The 15,705-nt window shown below is 41.6% G+C and overlaps 1 pseudogene; it reads right to left on the bottom strand.

Moving 5' to 3' along the window:
* Positions 1-2,059: 2,059 nt before the first annotated feature.
* Positions 2,060-8,631, bottom strand: LOC110287832 (D-3-phosphoglycerate dehydrogenase pseudogene; annotated as a pseudogene).
* Between the last annotated feature and the right edge of the window lie 7,074 nt (positions 8,632-15,705).

The following is a 15,705-nucleotide window of genomic DNA, read 5'->3' as shown; positions in this document are numbered from 1 at the left end:
AAGGCTTCAGTTTTGGGTTCAGTTTGCATTTTATAAGCCACATTTTATTACACTCTAAACCACAAGATGGGGGGGGGTGCTGGCAAGCAAGGGAGATTTTGTAGAAGCCTGAGTGGCGACCAGCAGGTTGCCAAGGCCAACAGCCTATTGTAGCTCTTCCTTTAGGTTGTTCTGTTCCAGGTAGCAAGTGAAGTCATGCTTAGCAAATCAGCAGTACAAACAGTGCTGGAAGTGAATCACTAAATAAGTCAACAAATCAGTATCTGCTAGCCTGTCTTTTTCTAATCTTTTCCTTCTTCATTGGGTTTGCAAGTTGATTCTGCAGGTTGCAGAAATTGTCTATCGTCTCTAGAAGTTCTACGGTAGAACTTTTGGGATCTCTTAGGTATAGTCTATCAGCTGCAAATAAGGATAGTTTGACTCCGTTTTCCCCATTGATATCCCTTTAATTTCCTCCTCTGCTCCACGTAGTGCTTCTAGTGTTACAAGCTGGCTCACCTACTTCATAGGTATAGCAGCAAGATTTGTCTTCTTCCTGACTTCAGTGGGGTTGCTTCAAGTTGGTCTCCATTTAGGATGATGTTGGCTGTGGGTCTCTCGCATATAGTTGTTACGGTGTTGAGGTATGTCCCCTCTGGTCCTACATTCTCTAGGACTTTTAACATGCAGGCATGTTGAATTTTGTCAAAGGCTTTTGCATCTATTGAGACGCTCATATAATTTTTATTTTTAAGTTCATTTATGGGATTTGTTATATTTACTGACTGGTGTATGTTGAACTATACATTTCAGGATAAGGCCAACTTGGTCACGGTAGAAAATCTTTTTGGTGCATATCTGCTTTTGGCTTACAAGTATTTTGTTGAGGATTTTAAATCTATGTTCATCAGAGATAACATAGTATCAGAGTTCAATAGAGATAACATGGCCTGTAGTGTCTGTCTGTCTGTCTGTTTCTCTGTCTCTGTGTCTCATTGAGTCTTTACCTGGTTTTGGTATTAGAGTGATACTGGCTTCATAGAAGTAATTTGGGGGTTTTGTGGTCCTGTTTTTCTCTTTCGAGTAGTTTAAGACAAGATTGGCTGTAGACCTTTGGAAGTCTGGAAGGATTGTAGGCCTGGACTTGTTTTAGTTAGAAGGCTTTTTATAACTATTTCAATCTCCTCATTTGTTATGAGTCTGTTTAGGTTGTTGATCTCTTGTTGGTTAATGTTTGTGGTTTGGCTGAATTGAGAAGTTTATTCATTTCTTTTAGACTTGCCAACCTAATGGAATATAGGTTTTTAAAGTATGTCCTTATAATATTCCGAATTTTTTGGTGTCTGTTGTAACAGGTTCATTTCTGATTCTGTTAATTCAGATGTTTTTTTTTTTTCTTTCTAAATGCCCCCCCCCCTCTTTTTTTTGTAAGTTGGGCCAAGGGTCTGTCAATTTTGTTTATCTTCTTAAAGAACCGGTCCTAGATTCATTAACTCTTTGTGTTGTTTTCTTTCTTTCTATTTCATTAATTTCTGCTCTGATTTTTATTATTTCTTGCCAGCTAGTGAGTTTTGAGTTTGGTTTGTTCTTATTTTTGCCCAATTAAGTGATTTGTTGTGTTCTTTCTAATCTTCTTTTTTTTTTTTTTTCAGACAGTACCTGAATATGAACCAGGGATCTATCTTTCTTTCTCTCTCTCTCTCTCTCTCTCTCTCAAGAATTATTTATTTTATGTATATGAATACACTGTAGCTGTCTTCAGACACACCATAAAAGGGTATCAGATCTCATTACAGATGGTTGTGAGCCACTATGTGGTTGCTGGGAACTGAACTCAGGACCTCTGGAAGAGCAGTCAGTGCCTTAAACACTTAGCCCCCTTTCTGGTCTTTTAATTTCTATTTATTTATTTATTTATTTATTTATTTATTTATTTATTTATTTATTTATTGTAGTTAGGTTCTTTATTAGATGGTAGTTCAGGCAGATGCCCTGGTTCTGCAATCTCTTCTCCCTATAGGTCACAGTGAGTGGGTTTCTTTAGAAGAGCCTGAGGTGGTGAGACTGCTGAGCCCCAGGGTCAGAAGCAGAACTGGAAAGCCTCAGATACAGGCTGTTCCCATGCGTCTAGACTGGGCAGAAGGGAGTAGAGGCCGTGACGTGCCAGGTATCATCAGATACCTTAGAGGTTTGGTAGGACAGTAGCTGTATTACCCACCTCTGCCAGGAGGCCGATCATAGTGGGCAGCATCACAGGACTGGAGGGCTGAGCCTGGAACATGAGCAGGGGTTGGCCCCTGCATAGTGGCACCTCTGGCCTAAAGACAGCTCCATTGAGCACCTGCAGCATTGGTGTGATACCCTGGACCAAGCCCACAGCTTGGTAGGGAGTACCTGTCAGGGCCATAGTCAGGAGGTATATCCCGATGCCCTGCTCCCCTGGGAGGTGGTGACATTGAGGCCAGCCTCTTTCACCAGTACCTTAGCATTCACCAAGTTCACATCTGCCTGCTTGGATGCTTCTCTCAGAAGGCTAACAATGACTGCAGGGTTCAGGCAGATCCCGGCATTCTTCAGAGATGTTCTTCGTGTAACCACCTGGATGGTCCCTTTAGGGGAGCCAGCCAGTTTCCCTTCACCGTGTCCATAAACTAGACTGAGATTTCCTCCCCACAGAAGCTCTGGGCCTCCTTGCCACTGGTGCCCAGGTGGAGACAGCTGATGAGATTCTTGAGGTCCACTAAGGCCAGTCCCGTGATGGCTCTTCTGTAAACACATCCAATGCAGCCCCAGCACACTGACCAGACTGTAGGGCACACAGCAGGGCACCTTCATCCACAATGCCTCCTTGAGCACAGTTCACCACTCGCATGCCTTTCTTGCACTGGGCAAAGGTGCTGTCATTCAGCAAGCTAGTGGTGGAGGGCAGGAGTAGGGTATGGACAGTTATGAAATCGCAGAGAAGCCAGATCTCCTCCAGCAGCAGCTGCTGAATAGCAAAGGAGGCCACAACTTCAGAAGAAATGATGGGGTTATATCCTACAATCTCCATTCCTAAGGACTGCATTCAGATGGCCACCTGTCGGCTCTTTGCCAGCAGGTATCGGTGAGGAGAGAAGCCTGGACCTGCCGGGTCTTTCCAGGGCTGAGCAGGATGGTGAGTGTTGGTGACCTGAGAAGAACCACACTGGGCAGGAATCTTGTCAAAGCAGGAACTGACTTTAATGTGGCAGCAATTTGCTTATATAGACAGGGCAAGGAGGTGGGGATAGAAGTATGGAGTGAGATGACATATGGGGTGGTGTTAGATGACCAGGGATGTGGGGTGATCTCACGGGGCCTATAAGAAATTGATAGGCAGAGGCAGTCTCATTCAGGTCCATAGATCGTGCTGAGTCATTCTTAAGCAGAATCAAATGACAGGTCTAGAAAACTGAGCCGGGCTCAGGTTTGTCCTCAAGGCCCAAACCAAGGCCAAATAGGGCCCAACAGCCACCTCTCTTCCAATTCTGCCTAGGCCAAGGATTCCCAGTGACATCCTGTTCAGTTCTGTCCCCATGGTCTTCTTCCAGTCCCATTTGCCATCTTTCATCGAAGCTGTGGCCTGGGGAAACTGCCTGGCCAGGCACGTGGTCATCCTACAGATGAGTTCAGCAGCACTGAGGCTGTTTCCGTTGGGGGGTGTTCATGACTACAATGCCCTTCCTCATGGCAGCCTCCAGATCCACATTGTCCACGCCTGTACCAACCCTGCCCCCCACCTGGAGCTTCTCTGCTGCATCGATGACAACAGCAGTGACCTTAGTAGCTGACCAGACGATAAGGGCTTCACAGTCCTGCAGCTCGGCTATCAGCTCCTCCTTGTTCAAGTTCTGCTTCTCCACCACCTGCAGCCCTCCATCTTGCAGGACCTTCCGGCAGCAGGGGGCCAGGCTATCACTGATGAGTATTTTGCACAGATTTGCAAAGGCTATTGTTAGAGCCAGGCCTTAGAATTAGTTGCTCTGGGTGGGCAGAAGCACTTAGTTCAGGAAACTGTGGGCAGGGCTGGCTCTGGTGACTGGGCAGGGTTCTCCATCTCCTTTCTGGTCTTTTCAAAGCCAGCACTTAGAGAAATAAATTTTCCATCATAGGACTGCTTTTAGTGTGTCACAGAGGTTTTCTTATGTTATATTTTCATTTTCACTTAGTTTCAGGAAATTTGATTTCTTTATTGATTTCTTCCTTGGTACATTCATCGTTCAGTAATGGAGTTGTTTAATATCCATGAGTTTCTGTATTTACTAGAGATTTGCCTGTTGCCAATTTTAAGCTTTTTTGCAGTATAGTTGGATAGGATATGTGGAGTTATTTCAGTCTTCCTTGGTTTGTTAAGATTGGTTTTATGGTCTATTTTAGAGATTGTTCCACGGGCTGTTGAGTAGAGTGTATATTTTTTGGTGTTTCGGTGGAATATTTTATAGAAATCTGTTACCTTCATTTGATATATGATGTCATTTACTTCTGATGTTTCTCTGCCTTCTTGTTGTTCAGATGTCCTGAACAGGAATGGCTCCTTAAGGCTCATGTGTTGACTGCTTGGTCCATAGGGAGTGGGGCTATTGGTGGGTGTGGCCTTGTTGGAGGAAGTGTGTCACTGTGGAGGTGGGCTTTGAGGTCTCATGCTCAAGCTATACCCAGTGTGGCTTAGAGTTTCCTTCTGCTGCCTGTGGATCAAGATGTAGAACTCTCAGGTTTTCTAGTACCATGTCTATCTGGACACTGCCATGCTTCCTGCCATGATGATAATGGACTAAACCTCTGAAACTGTAAGCCAGCTCCAATTAAATGTGTAAGAATTGCCTTGGTCATGGTATCTCTTCAGAGAAATGAAACCCTAACTAAGACATCAACCTATAAGAGAAAGTGGGGTTTTGAAGTCACCTATTGTTAATGGGTTGACATTATCTCTGTGTGTAACTCCTGTTGTATATTTTTTTACTAAATTGGGTGCACGAGAGTTTGATCCACACATGTTTAGGATAGTAATGGCTTTTTGATTAATTGTTCCCTTTATTAGAATAAAGTGTCCTCTCTTATCTCTTTTTTAGTCTGAAGACTATTCTGTCAGATATTAAGAGAGCAACATCTGCTTGCTTCCTAGTTCTATTTGAGTTCAGGACCTCTATCCATTTTTTTCACGCCGAAGTCATACTTACTTTTAAAGCTTTGTATCTTCTGAACAACCGTATCTTAGTTAGGGGTTTACTGCTGTGAACAGATACCATGACCAAGTCAACTCTTTTAAAGGGACAACATTTAATTGGGCTGGCTTACAGGTTCAGAGGTTCAGTCCATGATCAAGGTGAAAGCAGAGCAGCATCCAGGCAGGCATGGTACAGGCAGAGCTGACAGTTCTACATCTTCATCTGAAGGCTGCTAGTGGAAGACTCACTTCCAGGCAGCTAGGACACGGTACTAAATACCCCTCCACCCCCCACCCCCCACACTAAGTGACACACTTACTCCAACAAGGCCACATCTCCAAATAGTGCCAATCCCTGGGCCAAGCATATACAAACCATCACAAACTGATAGATGGATTTTGTTTCCTGATTTATTCTGCTTATCATGTGTGTTCTTTGTGATTTACCTCACTCAGGACGATATCCTCCAGATCCACCCATTTGCATAAGAATTATATAAATTCATTGTTTTTAATAGCTGAGTAGTACTCCATTGTGTAAGTGTACCACATTTTCTGTATCCATTCCTCTGTTGAGGAACATCTGGATTCTATCAAGCTTTTGGCTATTAAAGATAAAGCTGCTATGAATAGTGGAGCATATATCCTTATTACAAGTTGGAGCATCTTCTGGGTATATGCCCAGGAGAGGTATTGCTGGATCTTCCGGTAGTACTATGTCAAATTTTCTGAGGAACTGCCAAACTGATTTCCAGAGTGGTTGTACCAGCTTGCAATCCCACCAGCAATGGAGGAGTGTTCCTCTTTTTCCACACCCTTGCCAGCATCTGCTGTCACCTGAATTTTTGATCTTAGCCATTCTGACTGGTGTGAGGTGGAATCTCAGGGTTGTTTTGATTTGCATTTCCCTGATGATTAAGGATGCTGAATATTTTTTTTTTTAAGTTGTTTCTCAGCCATTCGGTATTCCTCAGTTGAGAATTCTTTGTTTAGCTCTGTACCTCATTTTTTTTCTTTTTATTTATTTATTTTTAATTAGGTATTTTCCTCATTTACATTTCCAATGCTATCCCAAAAGTCCCCCATACCCTCCCCCCCACTCCCCTACCCACCCACTCCCACTTTTTGGCCCTGGCGTTCCCCTGTACTGGGGCATATAAAGTTTGCGAGTCCAATGGGCCTCTCTTTCCAGTGATGGCTGACTAGGCCATCTTCTGATACATATGCAGCTAGAGTCAAGAGCTCTGGGGTACTGGTTAGTTCATAGTGTTGTTCCATTAAAATCAGATCTTACTCTGATGGTTTTCCCTTTATGCGTGACTTGTGTTCTTCTCTTGCAGCTTTCAATGCACCGCCCTTGTTCTACTTACTTTGTGTATTTACTATGATATGCTGTGGTGATGTTCTTTTTCATGATCTTGACTATTTTATGTTATGTGTGCTTCTTGTATCTGTATGAATGCATCTTTGCTTAGTTTGGGGGAAGTTTTCTTCTATGATCTTGTTGAAGATCTGATCTATGCCATTAGCCTGTGATTCTTCTCCCTCATCTGTTACTATAATTTGAAGGTTTAGTCTTTTAATTATAGCCCACATTTCCTACATATACCCCCATGTGTGTGTGTTATGTGTGTTAATTTCATATTCATTGCTTAGTTGGTCTAGAGCATGTACAATATCTTTGAGATCTGATATTCTGTCTTCTGCCTTGATTCATTCTATTTGTAAGGCTTTCCTGATTTTTCAAGTTGGGTTACTGGGGCTTTCAGTTCCATTGTCATGTCAATGTGTGTCCTCTTTAGTGTTTCTATCTCTTTATTGAATTCTGTTTTCAAGTCCTGGGATGTCTTCATAATTTTCATCTTACGTTTGTCTTGGATACCACTTAGGTGATTATTCTCTTTAATGTTGCTGATTTGTTCCTTTGTTGTCTTCTTCAAACTCCTTGTATTCCTTGATGAAATTTAGGATTGTTCCTTTAGATTCTAAGCCTTGCAGTTCCTCTAGGTAATCCTCATTGGAGAACATTTCTATAAGTCACTATAGATTTGTGTGTATGTGTGGGGAGGAGGCTGGCACGATCTTTCATATCATTTGTATTTTTGAGATGAGTTTGTTAGAATGGTCTCTGACATGGACACAGCAAGTTGGGATATTGCACAGGATGTGCAGGCCAGGTTAGGTCAAAGGTTACTTATGACTTAGGAGGAATGAAGTCAGGTGGACACAGTGTATTGGGCTGGAGTGCAAGATATACACCCTGGTTGAAGTATGGAGAGCGGAGGCTATAACTGGAAAGATCTTTGTGAAGTGTAAGCTCTGGTTGGACAGTGTCTTAGTTTAAGTTTTATTGCTGTGAAAAGACACCATGACTAAGTCAACTCTTACAAAGGAAAACATTTAATTGGGGCCGGCTTACGGTGTCAGAAGCTTAGTCTGGGAAGCCTGACAGCATACAGGTAGACATGGTAAGAGCAGAACCTGTAGTTCTACATCTTGATCTGAAGATGCCAGGAAGCCAGGAATTCTCTTCCTCAAGAATCCAGGAGGAGGGTCCTTCTGTACTGGGTGAAGCTTGTGCATAGGACCTCAAAGACCACCCCACAGTGATACACTTCTTCCAACAAGGCCACACCTCCTAATAATAGCCCTTCCCATGTGCTAAGCATATTCAAACCACCACAGGCAGTGAGGCTTGATGCGGTACAGGACGGGGATGTAGGGTGGGAACAGGGAGGATCGGTCCTTACTAGTGCCTCCCATGGGAATTTTGAAATTAATTTTTTCAATTTCTGTGAAAAATGGTGTTAGAGTTTTGATTGAGATTCCTTCCATTAGATCTGTAAATTGCTTCTGGTAGGATGGTCATTTTCACAATATTAATCCTATCAGTCTGTGAACATTGGAGGTCTTTCCATCTTCTGGTATCATCTTCAATTTCTTTCAGTATCTTGAAGTTTTTGTTGTATACGTCTCTCTTCCCTGGTTAGATTTATTATAAAAGGATTTGTTTTGGTTTTGAGGTTGTTGAGAACGAGGTTGTTGCTCTTATTTCTCTCTGGGTATGTCTGATGTTAATAAATAGGCAGTCTACTAATTATTATTATTATTATTTCGAGACAGGGTTTCTCTGTATAGCCCTGGCTGTTCTGGAACTCACTTTGTAGGCCAGGCTGGCCTTGAACTCAGAAATATGCCTGCCTCTGCCTCCCGAGTGCTGGGATTAGAGACGTGCGCCACCACTGCCCGGCTCAGTCTACTAATTTTTGTCTATTAATTTTGAAACCTGCTATTTTGTTTATCAGTTTTAGGAGTTTTCTGGTATAGTCTTTTGGGTCTTCTTTGGAGAGAATACTATAATTCGCAAATAAGAATATTCTGACTGGTTCCTTACCTATTTGTATCCCCTTTAGCTCCTTTCCTTCTCTTATTGCTTCATCTAAGACTTCAAGCACTATGTTGAACATTAGTCAAGAGAATGCACTATATTTCTTGAAATGTAGGCTAATCATTTTTAATTTTAACTAAAGTTTGGGGCATTTTCAGTTTATTTCTCTCCATTTTCTTCTCCAATTCCATCTATTGTAGTTGATCTAAAACTATTCTGAAGCCAGGCGTGAGTCTACAGAGTGATTGGTCTGCACAGTGAGTTCCAGGACAGCCAGGACTACACAGAGAAACCCTGTCTCATAAAACAAACAAACAAAAAACCAAAAACCAAAAAAAAAAAAAAACTATTCTACATTTATCTAAGACTCTTCATTTTTCTGTTCTTTAGATTGTGTAATCTCCACTGATTTATCTTCCTGTTAACAAAAAATACCCTGCTGCACCCCTCTCATGGCTTCTTGTAGAAATAACCCTTAGCACCCTTCCTGGGTATTCCTTCCCTCCCCTCCCCCCTGGTAATTACCCAATTCTGCCTGCCAATAATAATCCAGTCTTGACACCAAATTGCAATTGCTTCCTTTGGGGGATCTCTGTATCTTATTTCTCTCATGGACCAAGATCATTGTTTGTTTGTTTGGTTTTTGTTTTTTTTGAGACAGGGTTTCTCTGTGTAGCCCTGGCTGTCCTGGAACTCAGTCTGTAGACCACACTGGCCTCGGACTCTGCCTCCCAAGTGCTGGGAGTAAAGGCATGTGCCACCACTGTCCAGCTTGGATCATTGTATTTTTATTATAAACCTCTATTATCTTCAATGTATTTTTTTTTTTAAGTCAGAGTCTCACTATAGAACTCTGGCTGTACTGGTACTCACCATGTAGACCCCGCTGGCCTTGAACTCACAGAGATCCAACTGTCTCTACTTCCTGAGTGCTGGGATTAAAGCAAACATTCTTATTTTAACTTTTTATTTTATCTTTTTATGGTAATAGAGATTAAACCCAGTGCCTTGCACATTTTGGGCCAATATTGTCTCATCGAACTATACTCCAGACCCTTAGTTTTAAATAAATGAGAAATTTTTAAATTTAAATCTAGATTTTCCCAGAAATTTGTCCCTGATATGAAGGACTAGAACCATACTCTTTGGGATTTTACTTAATTTCTGAGCATAAGAGTCACTATGGAGTTATCAAAAACAGAATTTCAATTCTCATCTAAGTGTATGGTGAGCAGTTGCTGTTTAACTTGTTAATTAGGATGATGCTCGGTCAAAGGAAGGTGAGAGACACTGATACGCAAGGCAAATGCAAGAAAACACCTGGGTAAAAATCTGAAGCATTTATAAAGATGGGCAACATCTGCTAAAGCAATGAAGCTTAATGTTAGTGATAATCTTTTCATCAGAAATTATTTGTACTCTACCATACAAATATTACTTGAAATATATTTGTCTGCTACATATTAGCACCATACTTCATAGGATCTGACCCTAGATCAATAAGAACTGAAAACCAAACTTTGATATATTTGTAAAGAATTGGATGACCCTTGAGTAGAGATGCTAGATGCTGTTCCATCAAGACATGCAGTTATCATTTTTTTCTTATTTCTGAGTTTTAGGTAACTTTTCTAAATGTGCATCAAGTGTTTAACAAAGAACCTGCTTGATAATAAGGCTCAGAAGGTAGCTGCTTGTTTGAATTTTCTATACTGGTAACTAGAGTTGACAAATATGATGTCAGTGTGGGCATTATTATTTTTTAGTTCTTTGTTAAGTGAGGATAATGGAGATTTCAACCTTATAAGGCTTTTGTGAGGCCTAAGTAGGAGCCTGACACAAGGTGGTTTCTAAATTAGTTAAGTTGACCCTACCTGCCCAGTGCATCTGATGTCACATGACATTTTACAGTATAAGGACATGAAAGGAGGAGAAATCTTCGCTGCAGTGGTGGCAGGGTGGCAGAGTTGCTCAGCAAACCCAAGGACATTTTATAGCTTGAATTCAGGCTATTTATAGCTAGGCTGGGAAAGGAGTTCAGTGGTCCCAAAACATTGAAATGGACACATTCCAGGTATCAGAATCCCAAAGATAAATTGTACCCTGTCATAGTTAGGGATTTACTGCCATGAACAGACACTGTGACCAAGGCAACTCTTATAAGGACAACATTTAATTGGGGCTGGCTTACCGGTTCAGCGGTGCAGTCCAATATCATCATGGTGGGAACATGGCAGCATCCAGGCAGGCATGGTGCAGGAGGAGCTGAGAGTTCTAGATCTTCATCTGAAGGCTGCTAGCAGAATACTGACTTCCAGGTCTTAAAGCCCATGCCCACAGTAGACACACCTACTCCAATAAGGCCACACCTTCTGATAGTGCTACTCCCTGGGCCAACCATATGCAAACCATCGCATACCCTCTTAAAAAAAGTGGGTATTTCCCACTTTTTTAAAAAAAGATTATTTATTTTATGTATATTTTGGTCTGCTTTTCTCCTTCACCTGGTGGACACAGTGATCAATACGTAAATCACCTTTAGAAGTTACTACATGAGTTGTCTAATATTTCCAAATCCAATCTAACCATCTGTGTTTGTGATGTCTTTTTACTATGATCAACTTTTCCGGATTGTTCACCTGCCTTCACTGATACGGATATACAAATCAAACGCTACCACCAACCAATCAGACTACATCATCAAAGCACATCAGACATTTGCTTTTCATAATCCCACTTTGTGTTATCTGCAATGCACATACAGAACATGAATCTTCTGGCATTAGTGAACAAGGGACCACATTTTATTTTGTGCTGGCAAAAATTATACACACACACACACACACACACACATATACATATATATGAATGACTATATATGAAAAAGACATGTTTATAAATACCCAGAGTTGAAGATCCTTTCCCAATCTGTAGGCTGCCATTTTGTCCTATTGACAGTGTCTTGCCTTATAGTTCCATGAGGTTCCATTTATTAATTGTTGGTCTTAGAGCCTGAGCCACTGGTGTTCTGTTCAAGGAATTGTCTTCTGTACTAATGTGTTCAAGGGTATTTCCCACTTTTTTTAAAAAAAGATTATTTATTTTATGTATATGAGTACACTGTAGCTGTACAGATGGTTGTGAGCCTTCATGTGGTTGTTGGGAATTGAAATTTTAAGACCTCTGCTCACTCCAGTCAACCCCACTTGCTTTTGCTATCTCAGGTCAACACTGCTCACTCAGTCCCTGCTTGCTCTGACCCAAAGATTTATTTATTATTATACGTAAGTACACTGTAGCTGACTTCAGATGCACCAGAAGAGGGCTTCAGATCTCATTACGGGTGGTTGTGAGCCACCAGGTGGTTGCTGGGATTTGAACTCAGGACCTTCAGAAGAGCAGTCAGTGTTTTTACCCACTGAGCCATCTCCCCAGCCCCCACTTTTTTTTTCCTGTGGGATTTAGTGTATCCAGTTTTATGTTGAGGTCCCTGATCCACTTGGACTGGAGTTTTGTGCAGGGTGATAAATATGGTTCATTTTTCATTCTTCTACATGTAGACATTCAGTTAGACTAGCACCATTTGCCAAAGGTGCTTTCTTTTTTCATTGTATGGTTTGGGGTTATTTATCAAAAATCAAGTATTTGTAGATGTGCAGGTTTATTTCTGGGTCTTCAATTCTGTTGATCAACATGTCTGAATCTGTATCAATAGCATGCAGTTTTTATTAATATTACTCTGTAGTACAGCTTGAGGTCAGAGATGGTGATTCCTCCTGAAGTTCTTTTATTGTTCAGGGTTGATTTGGCTATCCTGTTTTTTTTTTTTTTTTTTTTTCCATATGAAGTTGAGAATTTCTCTTTTAGGGTCTATAAAAACTGTGTTGGAATTTTGATGGGAATTTCATTGAGTTAGACACGCTAATACTCAAAAATTATAAAGAACTCAAGAAGTTAAATACCAACAACCCAATTAAAAATGGGGCACAGAGCTAAATAGAGAATTCTTAACAGAGGAATCTCAAATGATTGAGAATTACTAAATAAAATGTTCAAACTCCTTAGTCATCAGGCAAATGCAAATCAAAACAACTCCAAGATTCCATTTTACACTAGTAAGATGTTTAAGATAAAAAACTCAAGTGATAGCACATGCTGGCGAGGATGTGGAGCAAGGGGAACACTCCTCCATTGCTGGTGAAAGTGCAAACTTGTACAACCACTGGAAGTCAATGTGTTGGTTTCTCAGAAAGCTGGAAATAGTTCTACCTCAAGACCCAGCTATCCCACTTCTGGGCATATACCCAAATGATGCTCCAACATTCCACAAGGACACTTGCTCAACTATGTTCATAGCAGCTTTATTTGTAAGAGCCAAAAGCTGGAAACAATCCAGATGTCCCTCAACTGAAGAATGGATAAAGAAATGAGGTACATGTACACAATGAAATACTATTCAGCTATTAAAAACAAAAAACATCATGGATTTTGCAAGCAAATGGATGGAACTTGAGAATATCATTTTGAATGAGATAACAAAAAACATCATGGATTTTGCAAGCAAATGGATGGAACTTGAGGATATCATTTTGAGTGAGATAACCCAATCCCAAAAGGTTAATATGGATATGGATATTAGCCATAAAATATAGGATACCCATTCTACATTCCACAGACTCAAAGAAGCTAAATAAAAAGGAAGCCCAAGCAAGGAAGCTTGAATCTCACAAGAAAATAGTCATAAGAAGTAGATGGAGGGAGTGAACTGGGTGGGAGAGGCAATGGAGAGGGGAGTGGGGTGTGTGTGTTCGGGATCAGGTGTGGGGAGGGACAGGAGGAACAGCCAGGTGGCCATGAGAATGAAGGGAAATCTGCAACTGACAGGGCTGGGGAGGTAGGGAGCATCTCCAGGAAGAGACAGAGACCTGGGATAAGGGAAGTGGCTAAGAATCAATGGGGGTGTCCTTAACAGTGACACACAGCATTGGAGATATGGCACCTGAAGAGTCCATCTCTTGTAGCCAGGCAGGAACCCTAAAGGAGCAATAGGAACATCAACCCACCCACAAAACTTTTGACTCCAAATTTATCCTGCCTACAAGAAATACAGGGTCAGGGAATGGAGCAGAGACTGGTGAAGCGACTAGCCCAATTTGAGACCCATTCCATGGGCAAGCACCAATCCCTGGCACTGTTAATGATACTGTTATGTTTGCAGACAGGAGTCTAACTTGGCTTCACCCAGCAGCTGACTCAGATAGATAAAGGCACCCATAGCCAAATAGTGGAGGGAGCTTGGGGAGTCTTATAGAAGAACAGGAGGAAGGATTGCAGTCCCCAAGGGGATAGGAATGCCATAGAAAGACCACAGAGTCAACTAACCTGGACCCTTGGGGCTCTCAGAGACTGAACCACCAACCGACAGGCTGGACCTAGGCCTCCCAGCTCATATGTAGCAGAAGTGCAGCTTGGTTTTTCATGTGGGTCCTGAACAACTGGAGCCGGGGCTATCCCAAAAGCTGTTGCCTATTGTGGGATATGTTCTACTAGCTGGGATGCTTTGTCTGGCCTCAGTGGGAGTGGAAGGGCCTAGCCTCAAAAAGATTTGAAGTGCCAGGGTGGGGGATTCCTAGGGGGCTCCATTTACTCAGAAGGAGGGGGGGCAGATGGAGGAAGGATTGTGGAAGGGGGTGACCAGCATGGGGATGGTGAGCGGAATGTAATGTGAATAAGTAAAATAAACATACACACACACAAGATTTTTTAGATAATTTTTTTTATTGTTATGGCATTCTTAGTAAATTGGAACACATGATATATAACTGCTAAAATTCTTTGCTTTGAGATTATATAGTAGAATATTTTTGGTAGACTAGTAACTTGTAGGCAAGAGGGCTATACCAAGTATCACAAATTATCACAAGAAAAGAAATCCCACCACGTGCCTTTACTTGAAGTGATAAACGGACCAGCTTGGCTATTCGTAATATTGAACTCTTCAGTCACTTTCAAGGGTATACCATTTCAAAGTCCTAAAGACCTTACATGCCCATTTAAAACATGATTGGCTTTTCTCCATTAGCCAGATTTGAGTTTAAATACCCCACCCCATATTCAGAAATACAAAATAAACTAGTATTAAAATGCTCACCTGAAAGACAGGTAAGTTTCCGTTCTGAAGTCTCAATTCTAGCCATGAACCAGGATAAACTACGAACCTGGGTCTCACCAGAGAGGCCACTCTTCATTTTCCACCAGTGTTTTGAGTTCTCCATCTACCTAACACAGCAAAGACAACATGGTAGGTAAAAGACAAGTACAACCCACTCACTTATTCAAACAACCTGTGTGGGGGGCTGGGAACGCCCAGCTTCACAAGTAATTTAGCAATTGAAAAGTAGACCACAAGAAAGAACTAGCTGAGGGGAGGGGGGAGGGGAGCACCCAAACATACCCATCACTAAGTCATGCTGGTAGTATTCACATTGAAAGCTGAGGCAGAAGGCCAGCCTAGGCTACTCTGTCTCCAAGCAGGGGAAAGATGGAGGGAGGGAAAGAGGGAGGGAGGGATAGGCAAAAGGAAGGAAGAAAATGAACATGACATCTCATAATATCAAACCTATTAAAATATAAACTGAAAGCCAGGTGAGGTGGCCTTAATTTTGGCACTCAGGAGACAGGTGGTTATCTGTGGTTCCAGGACAGCCAGAGCTGCATAGTGAGACCCTGTCCTAAACAAATAACCAAATTAGCTGGTATATGTCTTTAATCCCAGGGCTCAGGAGGTACAGGCAGGTGGAGTTCAAGGTCAGCCTGGTCTACAAAGGGAGTTCTAGGACAGCCAATGCAAAATTCCATCTCCAAAAAACTTAAATAAATAAAATACATTAAAAAAATAAATACCAGGGGTTGGAGAAATGGCTCAGCGGTTAAGAGCACTGACTGCTCTTCCAGAGATCCCAGCAACCACATGGTGGCTCAAAACCATCTGTAATGGGATCTGATGCCCTCTTCTGGTGTGTTTGAAGAGAGCAATGGTGTACTCATATACATAAAACAAATAAATAAATCTTAAAAAATAAATACCCAGAGATACCCCAGTTTTTCTAAAAATATAACTAATATTGATGAAAATAGGCTTACTTTATAGCAA

This window comes from Mus caroli, unplaced genomic scaffold (assembly GCF_978045245.1).
Source record: "Mus caroli unplaced genomic scaffold, Mus_caroli_1 scaffold_1, whole genome shotgun sequence".
Lineage (NCBI taxonomy): Eukaryota > Metazoa > Chordata > Mammalia > Rodentia > Muridae > Mus > Mus caroli.
Note: the sequence above shows the minus strand (reverse complement) of the source record. Positions and strands in the feature narration are given on the sequence as shown.